We start from the raw sequence: 17,355 nt of genomic DNA on the forward strand, positions 1-17,355 counted from the left end.
TAATTGATGATTACACAGTTAAATACACTCAATTAGTAAGTACAATAAAACTTAAATTTATAGGTTCTGTATACATCCATACTGCTAAACAACATTTACTGTAATTTCTAGGCTTAATTGACAAAACTACAAAAATAAATGAAAGCTTTGGACCTCAGTTTTGTTTTGCCTTGTTTTGCTGTGGCTGCATTCTTGCTGTGTATACAGTACCATTTCATTTTTAAACTACATAAATTTGAAATGATAGTTATGAGCACTCACGGTGCCCCTCTTGTTTAATTTCCACTGGAAGTTCAAGCTTTATAGAGGATCATAAATTGCAGTTTTATGAGCTCCTTATTTTGTAATGGACTATGATGATCATGCATTAACATTATTTCACGCAAATGCTCCCTTATTAAATGGCCCCTAAAACCCCAAGCCGAGCATCTTACACCTGACTGGCCTCTCCCACTCCACATGGGTCTGCCTGGGCCTGGGGAGTGTTGTCGGTGCTGTGGTGTCAGATAGGTCTCAGATACAGGCTATATTTACCCAGGCTCTTAGACGAGATGACCAGACTCCCAAAACTCTTCACATGCTCTCTCCTGTGGCTTTTTCCTGTGTCAGTAACTCATTCAGATAACATGGTCTGGTCTGGAAAGACTCGGGTCAGAACAAGAAGTAGAGACAGTGAAAAGTATAAGCCCAGATGAAGTCATGAACTTTAGTTGAAGGGACACAATAGTTGTTTTCACTTGGTATATTAGCATTGTTTGTGTGACACCCCTGGGAGAAGTGTGTGTAAATGAGATTAACTGTAAGCAAAAGGGAACTGGAGCTCAGAGAAACAGTAACTGATAGACTCACCAGTGAACCCTTGCCCTCTGCCGTGCTGTGAACCATGATCCCATCCCGTGATGGCGCGAGGAATGGCGCTATAAAAGGTACTGTTTACCTTGATGATGTGTTGGAAGTTTAAGATTTACCCGCATTACAATAAGTGTAGGAGGAACTCTGATACTGCACACAGATACTACAAACCTGGACAAAGGTTACAGGATGGAGAGAAATGAGGAAATAAGGATTAAAAGCAGTTCAACTGGTGCCAAGCTGCCAACAATCTCTAACAAGCTGAGCAACCTCATCATTCAAAGGAGCACCAAAGAATTCAGCTGGTTCAGCCAGTAAGACTGGGCAGGCAGTCTTAAACCAATATACTACGTCTTCTACATAAACATGTCCCTTTGTCCCTGTGAAATTGCTGCTTTGACTGCAAGGGTACCATAAACTAGTCAGGGATGCAGGCTGATGGGGAAAAAGAACATTGTAGCAAAGAATTGTGTCCAATATGTATGTTAAAGTGAAGCTGTGTAACTTTTGCTGGACAACAGGCACTGTGGCCACAGCTATTGTGTTGTGTCTAGATCGTAAGACATTTGAGAAACTCAAGATATGTATTTCTAGTTGCATATTGTGAAAACTAAATGTTTTATAATGTGTTGTGCTGCTTATGTTTAGGGATTAAAAAAAACTTGGCTAGGGTTAGTGAAAGATCATAGTTTGGGTTTAAGGAGATATATGCAGCAATTGTTTGTGCAGACCTATGCAGGATGCAGGAGCTCTGCAGGAATGCAGGACGCACACAACATTGTAAATTGACAATAACAAGATAACTGATAACTGTCAGTTGTCTGTCAGTGTAAAGGTAAGTCCATTATCCTAAATGAAAAAATCCTCTGCCCTGAAAATATACACTCTGGAGCTTGAGTTTAGTCACCGCCTGCCGTCTGCCTGCCAGACTCCATTAACTTATTGGACAATTTAACTGTTCTAAACATCCACCCCTTCTAAAAGGTTATTAATGATTTCATATGGCTCATAAACTGACACTAACTCATTCAGCAAACATTCAGTATTAATTTGAACTCTAATTAACATGAAACAGGCAAACAAAATGTTATTCCAGCCCAGAATATGAATTTCAAAGTAGGCCATAGCAGCTGCAGCGCTGATTTTAGAGAAGCATTTCAACTCGTGTGTTGTTTCCTTGATATTTGCTGACATATAATGGTCATTTTATGACTTATTACGGTAAATATATTATAGATTTCTCATTTAAAAGGGTCACTCTCACAAGCTCTTTACCATCTAGACAAAACCCCTTAGGTTAAATGCTAAAATGCACTGTAAGAGTTTAATATTTATAATAGTACAAATTCACCAATCTCAGTTAGGTAATATTAGCTAACATTAGCCACTATAAACTACTGGTCATACCAGACCAAGTAAGACTGTAGGAGTGAAAAACCCCAGAGTTTACTGAATTGAGAGAAGGTGCATTTGATTTCCTATGAATTCAACTTTTCCTTGTGCTATTTCTTTGTTTAAAAGTTACATGGTGTCCTTTTAGCATTTCAGTGTAAACATGGCAGTGCAACATGGTGGTGTCCATGAAAGAGAGTCTGACACTGCTTTACATATGCACGAAAGAAGTAATGAAAACACACATATTCTATTTCTGCCATATTCTGCTAATAGATCCCAGTAAATCTTACACACTGGACCTTTAACTATAAGAGTTTTTCTGGCCATCAAAAAATGCACTTGCACAGCTTCTTTCCCATCAGACTCCCTTATAAGGATGCAATGCACCTTCATCTTATATTCAGTGGAACGAGAAAGTGGTTGATGCTAAAACCGAAAAAAAAACAAAAAAACATTAGTGTATGTTCATCAGTATTTATTGCTTGTTTTGAGAAATGATCTCTGAAATACTGCACATAGCCTGCTCTATTGACCATAACTTATAACACCTGGACATTTTTAGGAGCGAGGAGCTTGGTATCTCTTGCAAGTCAATAAAAATGCTACTGGAAACTGAAGAAAGTGAACAACCAGGACTGCGGAGTCTGAGTGTGATAAAGATTGAGATATTTCTGGAGCAGTGTGAGTTTTCAGGGCCCTGGCAGAAACAAGCGCTTATCCAACAACAGGCCTGTATCCTATCAGCTGCTCCAATGGCCCTACACGTCACTCTCACACCTCCCGCTCCTTCTGGCACTTAAACTGGGCCTGGCGATAATGAGAAGAGCCAGAGGAGATAGAGGTCCATACAGGACTGATACTTGAGGCAAAGTTTATCAAAGTTAATGGGATTGAAGAGGGTTTATTAGTTGGTGAGACAGGAAAAGGCAGTCATGACAACAGCTGGAACAGGTTGCTCTCTGAATGAAGTGAGGTGATTAAGTGTGTCTCAATTAACTACGCATCTGTGGGCTGCAGTCTATGTATTAATCTATGTGAGTTAAAGCAGTGGCTCTCAACCTGGGATCCTTTAGAGGGTCACAAGATGACTTCTGGGGTTCACCAGATGGCTCTGGGGGAAAAAAAATTAAAAAAATAAAGTATTGTGGCACGCTGTATGAAATGAGAACCAGGAAGAGTAAGGGGTGGTGATATCCGCCCCTTAAAGACATTCAAGTGACAACCTCTCAAAAAAATGTAAAATACAGGCAGCATCAAGAAAAAAATCTATAAACCAGCACAAAAATAACAATTACCAAGATAAACCACCACGTTCTGAATATGCAAAAACACTAACAGAAAGTAACACCTGCATTTTGTAACAAACCACTCAGTTCAGCTCTAGGCATGATGGGAAATGAGGCTGTATTTTACATTACACTGCATGTACCAGTGACATACTTTCTCTTAGAACAGAAAGGAACAGTGTGTAGGATTTAACGGCATCTAGCAGTTAGCTAGATTGAACACCTCGTCTCTCCCTCCAGTTCTAATCAGGCAGGAGAACCTGTGCTGTCCACAAAACCTATGACTCGCTCTCTCTGTACATCTACACATCTCCTTCTAAGGTAACGAAAAACACAACAATTCTTGTTTTCAAGTGATTATAGACAGCCAAAGTCCCTCCCCTTCTGGTGTACCCCATGGCAAAAAATATAAACAATAGTCAGTGAGCAGCAAGAGACAAATAGTCCTGTTTGAATTGTGTCACAAAGTACACATATGATGTTGTTGTAGTTTATTTTGGTTTTGTAAGAAACTGCTCTGTGAATTACATCTTTTGTCTCACTCAATATATGTCATGAACACTAACATCACTGTCCCTTGTAACGTTGTTACAAGGTCCTTTCGCCGGAAAGCAACAGAACAAGCAAGATTCGCTCATGTGACTACATCCTGATACGAGGACACACAGACATTGTAGCCTCTGCAGCTAACTAAGACTAAGCTTTTGGAAGGGGAAAGTCATGATGTCATGTTTGCGGCTGTTGAGTGTGTAGTCTTTCTTTAATGTCTTATACTTCAACAGTTCTACTTTTTCTTCAACAGTTAGACTTTTTTTGACTTGAAAATTAGCTGTAGTAAGGTCCCATGTTGGTCCACCAGAAGGAGAGGGACTTTGACTCTATACCCTAATGGAATCATATTTATGAATACTGTATTCAATTTTTCCCATACTCTGCCAGTAAACCCCTGTAAATTTTACACACCGGACCTTTAACTTTGCACCTTCCCTCTGAGCATCCAAGTCCCTGATTCTGTAATGTGATCTGAGTTTCAGAGCCTGGGGAGGCCCATCAGAGCTGCGCTGCAATCACAAGTCCTGACACCCCTCACACTCCTTTCAACAACAGCCTCTATCCAACCCCCACAACCCCCACAACAGCAAACTGAGCTGAGGCGCCACAGACGCTTTCAGCCTCACATCCTCTCCTCATGTCCTTTTCACACCACGCCACACCAGTCTGCCAGTGTCGGCATGCACACAGAAATGATTTCTCCCTCACCAAACGTTGAGCGAGCTCTGCAGAGAGAGGGTGTTTGTTCTGTGTCATTGTGCACAAGAGCAGCTAATGTAGCATGGGTAACACCCTGCATGGGGTGAGACAGAGCAGTGCAAGAAGACAAGTAGGACAGAAGTGCTAAATCCAGGGGTGAGGAGAGGTCAGAGTTTATAATATCGATTCCACATACCACGGGATAAATGTCTTGACCTTTGACCACAATATTTCGGACTCTTCTTTGCCGTGTGTATGTGTGTTTGTAATATGTTCAGCCCAGAGGGAGGTTTGTTGGTCCTGTGCCACATTTCCTTATCTCTGGCCAACACGCTTGTACAAACGAGCGCCTCCACCTCGACCTCAAACCCAGACAGCCTCTGTTGGGGGGCAGAAAAGCGGAGAGAACGAAAGAGGGAAGGGAAGGGGTGGTGGGTGAGGTTAACTACAACAGGATCAGCACAGAACGAGAGAGAAGCAGAGGCCCAGCGCCTGACAACTTCTGACAGCTGAGCTTCCTCTCTCAGCGGGGCTTTCATGACCACAAACTGACACACTCAAACACACACACACACACACACAGATCAATCCACTTCAGCCGCACACACAGCCACTGAGTGGTCATGCACGAATTATACCCATTTTGTCTCTCATGCAGAGTTTGACATTGACTCTGTCAGACTGTGCTGTGGAGTTGTCTATGTGTGTCGAAGAGGAGGTCTTATGTAACAAGCGCTGATGCCCAGTGTGTGAGTGTGTGTACGTGTGTGATGTTATTCTGGTTTTCTCTGCTTGCCTTTGATGCAGGGTCTCAACTCAGGCAGCCACGGTGAAACCACTTTGTGTGCGTTAGTCCATGAGTGCCTCAGCGTGTGTGGCCACAAACACACACACCGCAGGGGACAGTGAGCAACAGGTGTAAACTAGGATTTTAAAAGGCACAGTGAACCTTTTTTCCCCTTTTTGACTTCTGAACTTTCGCTGTCACCGCTGGCATACGAGGACAGCTGTGAAAATGACCTCCTGTTTCCTTCACGCAGAACGTAACAAACATATCTGTGTGAGTAAGTACACTAAAAGTGACCTGCCTCTGTGTCTCCTGTTGAAACATGTCTATCTGTGGGCTGTGTTAACCAGCACATGGCCTGTATGTTGTTATTTAATGGTAGAGAGCAGCTGCCGATGTCACAGACCACAAAAACAGCAGAAAACAGAACAGGCCGTCAGTGATAACTGCACTTCAGACAGACAGCAACAGTGTGTAGGATATGGGAGTAAATCACATTAGTCACTTGATGGCACAGCTGTTGCATTTGTTAATTTGTCATGAGGGAGAAGGTCCCGATGAAGAGGTTACCTTTATGTAGCTGACTACAGCCTGATCATTTCCATTAGGCTTTTTTTCCTTCAAATGGTGAGCTTCAACTCTCTTTCAGGTGGAACAAGGAACCTGTCATTTGCAAACAACCACCACTGTACACCAATGTCTGACTCATATAATTAAATGAAAGGTACCAGGTGTATTTTTGGCAAAATGGAAGTCATCAGTATGTTGACATGTCTGATTCCAGTGAAAAATTTCCAGTGATAGACATAATCTTTTTTGATGAAAGGAATTTGAATATATTCCCTGATGGCGTTTGTGAGATAATGTGTTCACAAGAATGGGACAGACATGAGGTCACAGTGACTTTTGAACACCACAGTCTAATCAGTTTGCTCTTGAGTCCAAATGAACATTTGAGCCAAGTTTGAAGAATTTAAGTCAAAGAGTAGAGATATCACATTCACAAGAATTGGATGGACCAACAATGCGACAATATAATACCTCAGGCCACAGAGATAAAAATTACAAAATGGTACTTTGCAAAGAGAATTGCCTTTGTCATTAGAGAAAGAAGTGGTCTTTCTTTTTTCTTTTTTTTTAATCATTTGACTTTTTTCAATCTGCTTTATCCACACTGGAAACATAAGGCTACAGAAAGCATCTGGTTAGCCTAGCTTAGCACAAAGACTGTAAATGGGGAGAAAGAGCTAGCCTGGATCTGCCCAACCGTAACAAACTACCCAAGCCTGAAAATTAAGACGTTATGTCTTGTTTTCATTAATTAATCCATACAAAAACATCAATCTGGAAAAAACATAATCTGGAATCTTGTCAAGCGGTTGCCAGACAACCAGCAGATGCTCGCTATGCAAGAAATAGCGTGCTACAGGGATAACATATTTTTGGAAGCCAACCCAGAAGAAGAACCCTCCGCAAAAAGGAAAAAAAGGAAATTTTTCCACTGGATTTTGGATGAGTACAAAAAATTAACGCTGTTGCAAGCAAAGGTTTAGGATACAAACACCATTTTTCTGATTTTTGAAGCTTAAACGCAATTGGCAGAAGAAAACAGTCAACATTAGGCTACAAACGAACTACACCACGGTTGCATGACTTCACGTCAACACCACTAAGTGACTAAGTGGTGGTGACTGTAGTGTTCGGCATGATGATGTTTATTGTCCGCGACAACCACTTTAGTCTCATTAAGCCACTTGTTAGCAACCACTTTCTTTTAACATGTAAAAGTTCACAAGGATATTTACTCATGGATTTTATTGCACTGTATATCCTTGCATATTTGCTGCATTAACAAAATTCGGGCACAAGAGGAAGAATAGGAAAGCCTCCCGTTAGTCAAACTTCTCTACTTTTGTATAGCTATTACTAATTAGCTAAATTCTATAACTGTTCATGTTAGACTTTATAGATATAACTACCATCGACTACCCTTTTTCCTCTGTGCATCAGTCACAGTTGAGCAAGCATGGTACACGGTGGAACTTCAGTCAACTTTTTCCCTTCCTGTTTCCTGGTGTGCTATGTGCTAGGATCATCTTGAAAAGAAAAACAAAATTTAAAGAATAACAAAATATTTCCTGTAAAAGCAACATAGTCACATGTTAAGTTAGCTCATTTAGCAAAAGGATAGCTAACTACTTAGCTATTGATTGATGTAGACTAGCTTCCTAGTTAACTAGCATTTTACTCACTTTATCTACCTTGAGATGTGATTATATCTATGTGAAAGGAGGAAGTTCCACAGGTGCCAAGCTTGCTTAAGTGTTTTAGGCACACAGAGCAAAAGGGGTCAGGTCAGACTGGTATGAATGTTTTTTTTTCAACTCAGCTACACAAAATTACATGATAAAAGCAATAGGACATGATCCACTGCTTTGATGTAAACGGCAACAGCCTCATATAAATCTACAATACATATGTTTTTACACTTCACACTTCTTTTTACATGTTTTTTGTTTTTTTTTGTTTTGTATGGACTTGACAAACAAATGAGATATAAAATGTTAATTAGTGAGCTCCAGGAGCGACCCTGTTGCTTATGAATGAACACACCATCTGACCGCAACATGTTTCAGTGCAACTTGAGATCTTTGATGCATGTCACTACAATCTCTGTCTACTCTCTTTTCTTGCCATCTCTACTTTAGTAAAACCATAAAAATCTCAAAACCATTTTACAGTGACCTTTGCAGATCCTTGTAAGTAGACTGTGTTTCCTTTGACAGAGCCAGGCTAGCTGTTTGCCCATTTCCAGCCTTTATGCTAAGCTAGGCTAACTGGCTGCTGGTGGCAGCTTCATATTGACACATGAGAGTCGTATCGATTTTTCTCCTAACTCATGGCAAGCAGGCAAATAAGCATATTTCCCAAAATATGAAACTTATTTTAAGACAGAACCAAGTTTAGAAGATGGATCTCTTTTAGAAAAACATGATGACTACAAGTGAGATAGGATGAGAGAAGTAGAAGCCCAAAAAGGGGCATATTTGGGCGGAAGCTTGTTGATATAAATTTAAATATATAATCCATGCTTTGAGATATTTTTGGCCATAAATTCATCTGTATCTTCTTTCCTAATCGCTTTCACCTCCCCCCATCACTCATTTCTCCCATCATTTCTGTTTGGAGTTTCCTCAGACCTCTCCTATTTTAGTATGTTCCACCAAACATGATTTGCCCTCTCGTGTAAAGAAAAAACTCACTAAGCTCCCTTTCCTCTCTCTCTCTCCCTCTCATAAAACAACGTGTGTGTTTGTGTGCACGAGTGTGTGTTTCCATGCTCCAGCAGTTATGTTCCCTATCCTGGAGGGAGTGATCAGCCCTCGGTGCAGCGAGGAAGACGGTCCACCCGGATTCACCAGCAGCTCTTTATAAGGACAAGGGAAAAAAGGCCTTGCTGCCTCTATATTTAGATGGACTTTATTGGGCCTCTTGTCTTCGTTTTTCTCCCCCCTCCTCCTGTGCTGCTGCTGTTAGAAATCTCTCATCAAAGCCATGTGGGCGGCAGGCCCTCCTCTCCATCGCAGTGAGGGGAGAGTGAGCCTGATAATGATCTGGGTGATAATAACAGAGCAGAGGAAACGAAAGAGAGATGGGTAGAGGATGGAAGGAGGACGACAGAGAAGTGGTGGGTGGTGAGAGAAGTGTTTTTCATTGTGTCTCCTTCGCTTTCTCAGTGACTATTATCCAGAGTGCCGGTGGTGTCCTCTCTCTGCCCCACCATCACACTGCAAGGAGGGGCATGTTATCCATCCAGCCCCATGGGGAGGAGGCTGGCGGCCCCCTGAAGGCCCACAATCACCTGATGGGTCTCCTCCAGTCTTGTTGCTCCTATTTACCTACTATACAAAATGGTTGAGTTTGCAGACGTAGGATATATGTGCATATATGGCCCTCTTATAGTTCCCCTCTACATAGGCTACCTCTGCTATCTGGCCTTATCTCCAAAGAGAAGCATATTTCTCAAGAGCTTTGACCTCTGCTGTCCAAATTTACGGCCAATGACAAAACAGCACTCTAACATGGCAACATCTTATCCACCTAACTCTCTCTTTCTTATCTCGCCTGGTGATTCAAACAAAGTATAGTCAAACACTAATGGCACCGAGCCAGCTCTCTTGAGACTGTGCTGCTGAGGCAGAGGTGAAAAAGAGGAAGAAAAAAAATGTCTTGGATGGGGGCTGGTCGAAGACTTGGCATGACTTGAGCCTTTAAAAAAAGACTGAGTCAAGACTCATAAAAACCTTCAGCAAACATGGGCTGAGAACTGCCCCTCTGAGCTTTAACGACTCATTATAGTGTGTTGTAGGTCTTGGGTGTGACAGCAATTGTACCTCATGCTCATCTTCAGGCCCCTAATCCTGATCTCACCAGATGTTGTCGGATTCAATTTTGCTTACCACCTCTAAATGCCATGAACATAATCACTTTCCAACCTTGGCCTCATCATAGATCATAAGACTGAAGGCAGACATGTGCACATGCGCAGATTGTATTCCGTAGATTGTTGTGATGGACACACGGACAAGTCGTGGGCAAATTCGCAAGGCAACGACAGACAGTTTGAGGCTGTGCAAGGGTCTGCATTATGTAAATTTTGTCATCAGAGGGTGTATGCCTAGGCTCTATGCAGACATCCACGTACCCCAAATTTGTTGTGAAAGCATTGGCTTGTCCCCACAGCCACTATGCTGATTATGCAGACACAGATCTACTGCACATGTGTGGAACACATCCTCCAAGCAGACTCAAAAAAGTGAAATAAAAAGAGCTAATAGGGGCCCGTGTACGTGTCCATTTGGGAGTGTGATCTAGCCCAGACTGGAGATGTGTGGATGTCCACACAGAGCCTACGCTCAAACCCTCTGATAAGGAAATTTACGCAGACCCTTGCCAAAGCAGGACATAAGTTACAAGTCATAAATCCTGCCTCCCAGATGCTAATAGGTGGGGCATGGGCCAAACTAAAACATAAAAGAACATGTCAAGTAATATATAAAATACTAAAAGTAATATAGAAATATTTTCCCAAAGATGATTTCTGTCATTTTAGGTAGTTCTTTTAAGTGTTCATGTTCCTGATCAGTTTAGTTTAATTAGTTATTTGATGATACATGATGCAGGGATTCATGCCATATGACAGCTGAGCTCTGCTTGCGATTGAGTCAGCCAGCTGTGTGGGCAGGAACTTGAAAGTGAGGCTCCAACATGGATCGCTACTGCACAAACTGTGACTTCAAATAACTTCACCAGCGTAAGATGGCAGCTCTCAGATCCAGGGTTCCAAAAAATCAGTAGGTCTCATCCTTTGGGGACCATGACAGCATTTCATGGCAGCTAATTTAGTTGTTGAGATATTTCAGTCTGGACAACACTGATCAACCAACTGTCCATCAAAGTGCCTGATCTGCATGGGGTCCTGTACTTACAGATGAGGCACACAGTTTGGCTGTGCATAGAAAAGTGTGGACATGTCATGTGTAAATACATTGGTTGTGATATATTTTTTGTCCATTAAAGCTTACCAGTGACAGAACTTACTAAAACCTAACATTAGTTGTATAACCTTTGATCATTTTATAAGTATAATATTTGATGTCTGGGGTTGTTAGCTAATGTTAACTAATTTAATTTATAAGAATTTTGTCAATTGCTTTTAGATTAACATTACAGTGGTTAAATTACTTGAGCTTTGTGTCATGAGTTCTGTTTGTTTGTATGCAAACACTGTACTTTCCAATATACAACGACCCCCAGCAGATCTTGTAGGCTGAGCACATCTGGTACCTACACTGGCATCGCCATCCACAGAGTTGCACAGCTAACAACGGCCTTACAACTTGCAGACTACACTTGTCTGACTGTTTTTTTTTTCTTGTAATACTGAGAATGAAGGGCTCATCTGTGGCTTATTGTGCTTATCTTGTACAAAATACCCTGGAGGCATAACAAGCCGAAAAAGGGGACCCAAGAATCTTTATCTTTACCTCACCGATGAGCAAAGTCAGGCAGGTGGGGCTGAATGAGGCAGAAAGATTTGCATGTGAGCTGCCAAATTCTGGAGTCACACAAGAAAAGCATCAACTGCCATGCAAATGAGAGGCAAATGAGATTCAAACCAAGGTAAAGGAGGGGTTGAAGAGGTGAGAGCACAGAAGTGTTTTTGTATATGCAATGACTTGTCTCACCATGCATCCATGCAGTCGTTTGTATCTCTGACTTGCTAAAGGGCTAAAAGGTCCATCAAGTTTTAGCACAACAGCAACCGCAGCCCTCTGGGGAAGAACAAACCATGACATCAGAATAGTGGAAGCAGCGCTGAAGACAATAGTTCTCTGTGCGGGAGTAGAGCCGAGGCGTGGCCTGGCTGGACAGAGGGTCTTCTCAGTGGACCAGCCGTCCTCAGCAGCTGTCTCAACCTCTGTCTGTATCTCTGTCACACATGCAATCTCAATTCAGCATGAAAGCTTACATAGCATTAGGACAAACGATCAACAGATTTATGTTAAATCCCTTTACCCCTATGTGTGTGTGTGTGTGTGTGTGTGTGTGTGTGTGTGTGTGTGTGTGTGTGTGTGTGTGTGTGTGTGTGTCAGCCTCTCTCCGTCCATGCTCTGTGCCAGCTCAGGAACGCAGAGACGGAGGTGGAGTAGGAGGAGAGCCCCAGAGAAAGAAACATAGTTCGGACAAACTGGTAAAACAAAGAGCCAATGGACAGAAAGGCCCCCACTGACAGGAGATCAGGAGTGATAGCAGCACAGATGCATGTGTGTGTGTGCTCATGTAAACACATAATGCACAACACGCAGCCTGCCCACATGACAGCCCTGTATTTAAGAGGCGGTGAAAGTACACACATTCTTTACTTAAGTAGACATACAGATACTTGTGTAAAAAAGTACTGATTTAACTTCTGTACTCAAGTAAAAGTGAAAAAGTACAGGCTCCTTAAGTGTAAAAGTAAAACAGTTGCCTTCTGTAGGACATTTCTACCATTTCTATCTCACCTTTTCCCTGCTGTCGAGTCTGCCTCTCTCATTTCGTTACATCTTGCTTTGTTTTTGTCCTGTTATGTCTGTCACTCAAGATACACAGACGGGTAGACAGAGGAATTGTCTGTTCTGTGTGTTACTGTCCCATCCATTTATGCTGAAATTGGTCTTCATATTGGGAAGGTGATGCACAATGATGGAAAATAAAAGTAATCAACAAGTCCTGTCAGTTTCATTAAAACTAAAGTATTGTGCCTGTTTTTAAAATGAAAGGAGTCAAAAGTACAGATATTTGTGTTAAAATGCAGGGAGTAAAAGTAAAAAATTGTCAGAAAAACAAATACTCAGGTAAAGCACAGATACCTAAAAACTCTACTTAAGCACAGTAACCAAGTACAAATGCTTCCTGTATTTACATTTGAATTCTCCAGCTGCACAATTTCGTGTGATGTATATCCATTTCATACATTGCACACATGCATGTTTACTTCCTTACATTTGCCTACAAACTTCCATCCGTAAGTTAGCTTGGATCACACTGGTAATAGTATTTAGTGTTTGTTTTATATGAATAATCACCATGGTGTCTTATGTAACTTACGTAGCTGTCAGCTAGCTAGCCAACATTGCCATCTTCTTTCAAACTCGACAGAAACAGAAAAAGTCACCAAAATCCCAGCTGTGGTTTTGTTGGAATAAAGGCTTAATTCACATCATTGGAAGCAAATATATTCTGTGTACACTAGGGTAACCAAATGCCCCCCTTCTCCAGGAACAGTACCCCATTTTTGGTGGCCTGTCCTTGGTTGGAGCTGTCCATGGAGATGTCCACATTTTTTGCTCTGTCTCTGTCTTGTACACATGAAATCTATGCATGTTTTTATCTATAGTATTGGCTAGATGATATATACTATAATGAACCATTGTTGTTCTATCATTTTCTTTGAGTATTCTATATATGAAGCAAGAATTGTCCCCCTTTTTTATTTCATAGATAATAACAATGGATATTTACTGCTGAAATGGAAATCTGGTTACCTTGCTGTACTAATTTTTTCTCCCGCTGCCTCTCTGATGTGTGTCCTCTTCCTTGCTCTTCTTCTGGTGAAAATTTAATATCTAAGCAGTGAATTAAGAGTTTATTTTGACCGAACCAGAGCTGGTGATTGTTGGAGCAGTGGAAAGACAAGCTAAGATGTTTTTGGCAAGTTTTGTTTCTGTCAAGTTCAAGTGAAGATGATGATGCTGGCCAACTAGCTAATGTTGGTCATGGTTATGTAAGACACTGAGGTGATAATCAAAATGCTCAAAAACACTTAATGCAAAATGAACAGAAATACTGTTATATGTGCCAAGCTGACTATGAAGAGTAAACCTACTCACTTAAGGAGGAAAAAGCTAACTTTACTAAAAGGTTTACAGGAAATAAACAGATGTTCATATACAATATACATCACACTACATTGTGCAAGTAGAGAATTATCCTCTCATAATTACCTGAGGAGACAGAGAAAAAGCTTCCAGACATTCAGCCGCTGCATGTCTTACACCAGGACAGTGAAGTTCAAGTTATTTACTCAGACCCTCCAGTGGAGAGCCCTCTTCTTAAACAGCCGTAAAGGTTTACAGGCCATGACAAAGAGGAGTGAAGAAGCTCACCACGGAGCTGAATTTCACATGGGCAGAGGAGAGGGAGCTACGTGACCGAGCTGAGCTGAGGCTGAAGTTGGATCCCTCAGGGACACACCACCTGGGTTGTCAAAGGGAGTCTGGCTATAGCCTTTAAAAAACAGCTCAATACGTGATGTGCAAACAGCGGACGAGCATCATTGAGTGTGTATGAGCAGTGTATCAACAAAACCCACCTGCCCTTCAGTTTAGGTCTAATGACAACAAATGCAACAAAGGCGCGGTGTGATACGCCCAGCCTCGAGGGGCCGCCACAACTATCTATTCAGCCTCTCATTCACCTGTGAGGAGGATTCAATAGGTCTGCATGTTATTAAAGCTTTCATACACACGGGCTGATGGCATTATGAATTTGCGTAGACTGGGGGGGTTTTACACGGTGATTGGGCCATTGTTGGAGCTGCGAGCTCTGTTCAAGGACACAAAACCTGAGCTTTTATTTTAAATCTGTGTTTTACTGAAAAGGTTTAGCTGTATTATTGTCCAACTAGGGTCTTGCCTTAACGGCATATTCTGTACACACATGTAGAAAATCATACTTGTGCATATAGGTCTGGCTATGTTATCCTATAGTATCCTAATTAAGAAACAGATCAGGATTATTACCAGTTTTCACATACAAGGCATTTGCATTTGCTCTTACATAGTAAGAGAAAGGAAAAAGAAACAAGTAGGCCTACTGCATGTCAAATCAATCTTAAATATAAAACAAAAAATTACCATAAATTTAAAAAATATATATCTGTTTTAAAATGAACACAGCTGTACAGTTAGGTGCTACCTTATATTATTATATTTTTAAAAAAAGGAATTTCTCTAAATACCTATGACATCACGCTATCAGAAGGAAAAAAGCCGAGAAATTTCAGAATTTCAAGGCAAAAGACTGCAATTGATTTTTGAGTTTTGAGCCCAACTCAAATTCTTTTGAAAACGTTTTAATCACTCCTAATCTCTTGTTGAGATCATTTATGTTCTTTTTAAAGATGAGTTTATAGCTTTGAATTTTTTAAACTCAAAATATTGTATTTAAACCAATATTGAGTAAATTCATCGAAGTAAAAGTAAATGTTAAAATTTTAATATTTTCAAATTAACCATTTGATTTTTCAGGGGCTTAAAAAAGACAAAATAGGTTTGCATCTCACTGCAACCAATTTTTGAACTTTTTTTAGTTGCTAAACTTCAATGATTCAAGTTTAAATTATCTCAACTAAAGAGTATAGGTCAGCAAAACTTTTGAAGGTATAAACTTTTTTTTTTTTTTTTTACAGTGTAGCAGGTATGATGGTAGCTCTGATCTCCAGTTTGTAATGCCAAAGCCTGAAGATTCTGAACGTCGCAATGTCTTGAGTGAAACAACCAATGAGGAGATGACATTTCACTGCATAGATATATATGTTATGATATGTTTGTGACCATGTGATGGTTGGTGAGAGAGAAGTGTGACTGTTGTGAACTGTGTGACCCTCACACACACACACACACACACACACACACACAGCTGCACACTGTGAGACACACAGTCTCCTGCTTTATCCTGGGATCAAGATCAGTGAGGACATTTTCAAGCGAGGACTGGACACACACCACTCCAATCTCACACACACTGTGTTGGGTTAATGTCAACCACAGGCCCTTAACTATGTAAATTCTGTGGGCCAGATCAGTCAAAAGACAATGACTGCCATCTAGTGGTGACTCTGTAAAGAGGAGGACTATGGTGTTATTAACATGTTTACTTGGAAAGGGAAAAAGAGACAGAACGAAAAAAAACAAATAATTGCATCCAAATACCAGGATATTGACTTTAACATAAAGTGGAAACAATGTACATAAATAACTTTAGAAAAATAATAAGTAAAAGAATAAAACAAAACCCATCTTTTCAAAAACTTAGAAACATAACCGTAGAAATTCTTCTGTGCTGTTACATATTTGCACATTTGGCCTTTATTGTGTGATGCACAAAAACAAAACGAAAGTCAAAATTACACACTGCTGTAAAAACAGGTGTCTACTGTATGACACAGGCATCCACAGATGAAAAATATGGTGAACTTTGGGTTACCTCTCTAGATGCTGTTTTTGGAGCATGAATGTGATTAAAACCAGTTTTTAGTAGCACATCAACTCAGCAACAGAAGCAAGAAAAGGTCCATTTGTTTTTTGTGGTGCAGAAAAAACTGAAAAACTGTAACTGACATCACTGACACTTTAGTGCAGCACTAGGCTTTATGTAGACCAAGTCTGGCATTGTGTCATGTTCAGGAAAAAGGACCCTGCCACTGCCCTTGGTTTTAAAAGTTAGTAACATCTTACCATCTATGTACTGTGGAGGTATGGCCATCAACACAGCAACACAACAAAACATACATATATTAAATGATGTGTAATTATTAGCATTATGTATTTCTTGTAAAGGTATTGTAGAGCCATCTAGTGGTCATACTTTGCACTTGTCACCTGAGATCACCTCTGTCAAAAGTTAATGTCTGTAACTTTTATACTGGCAGCAAAGCGCAATAACAGCACAACAGTCTCATCTTGAACAGGTTGTGTAAAAGGGCCTTTGTTCAAGTGTTGGCAATCATCTTGTACCTACACAGAGGGAAACTGTGCTGAGGGTTACACCCACTACATGTGGGTTGTAACCCCAGCTCATTTTAACAGGTAAATGCATTGTTGATGTTAAAATGTCACCATGAAATAGCTGTCGAAATAAAGGATTTTTCTGCCAGAAGAGTGCCTTGGATGTTTCTCTTTTTAAACTTTTGTGTCCAGACCACATTCATTACACTTAGGGGTGTCCCAATCCGATATTGATATCGGATATCGGTCCGATATCAGCCAAAAAACGAGTATCGGATTTTATCGGACTGCATCTAAAATCTCTGATATAAGCGCTCAGATAAGCAGTCCATTTTCCGCTCCAGTACTTTTATCCATAGGTGACTCTGGTTGCTGACTATTGTTCTCTGTTTGAGTAACATCACTTGATCAAGCCTTTTCTAACATTCCACACTACAAAATAAGTAATAAA

This window comes from Lutjanus erythropterus, chromosome 2 (genome assembly GCF_056507025.1).
Source record: "Lutjanus erythropterus isolate fLutEry1 chromosome 2, fLutEry1.hap2, whole genome shotgun sequence".
NCBI lineage: Eukaryota > Metazoa > Chordata > Actinopteri > Lutjaniformes > Lutjanidae > Lutjanus > Lutjanus erythropterus.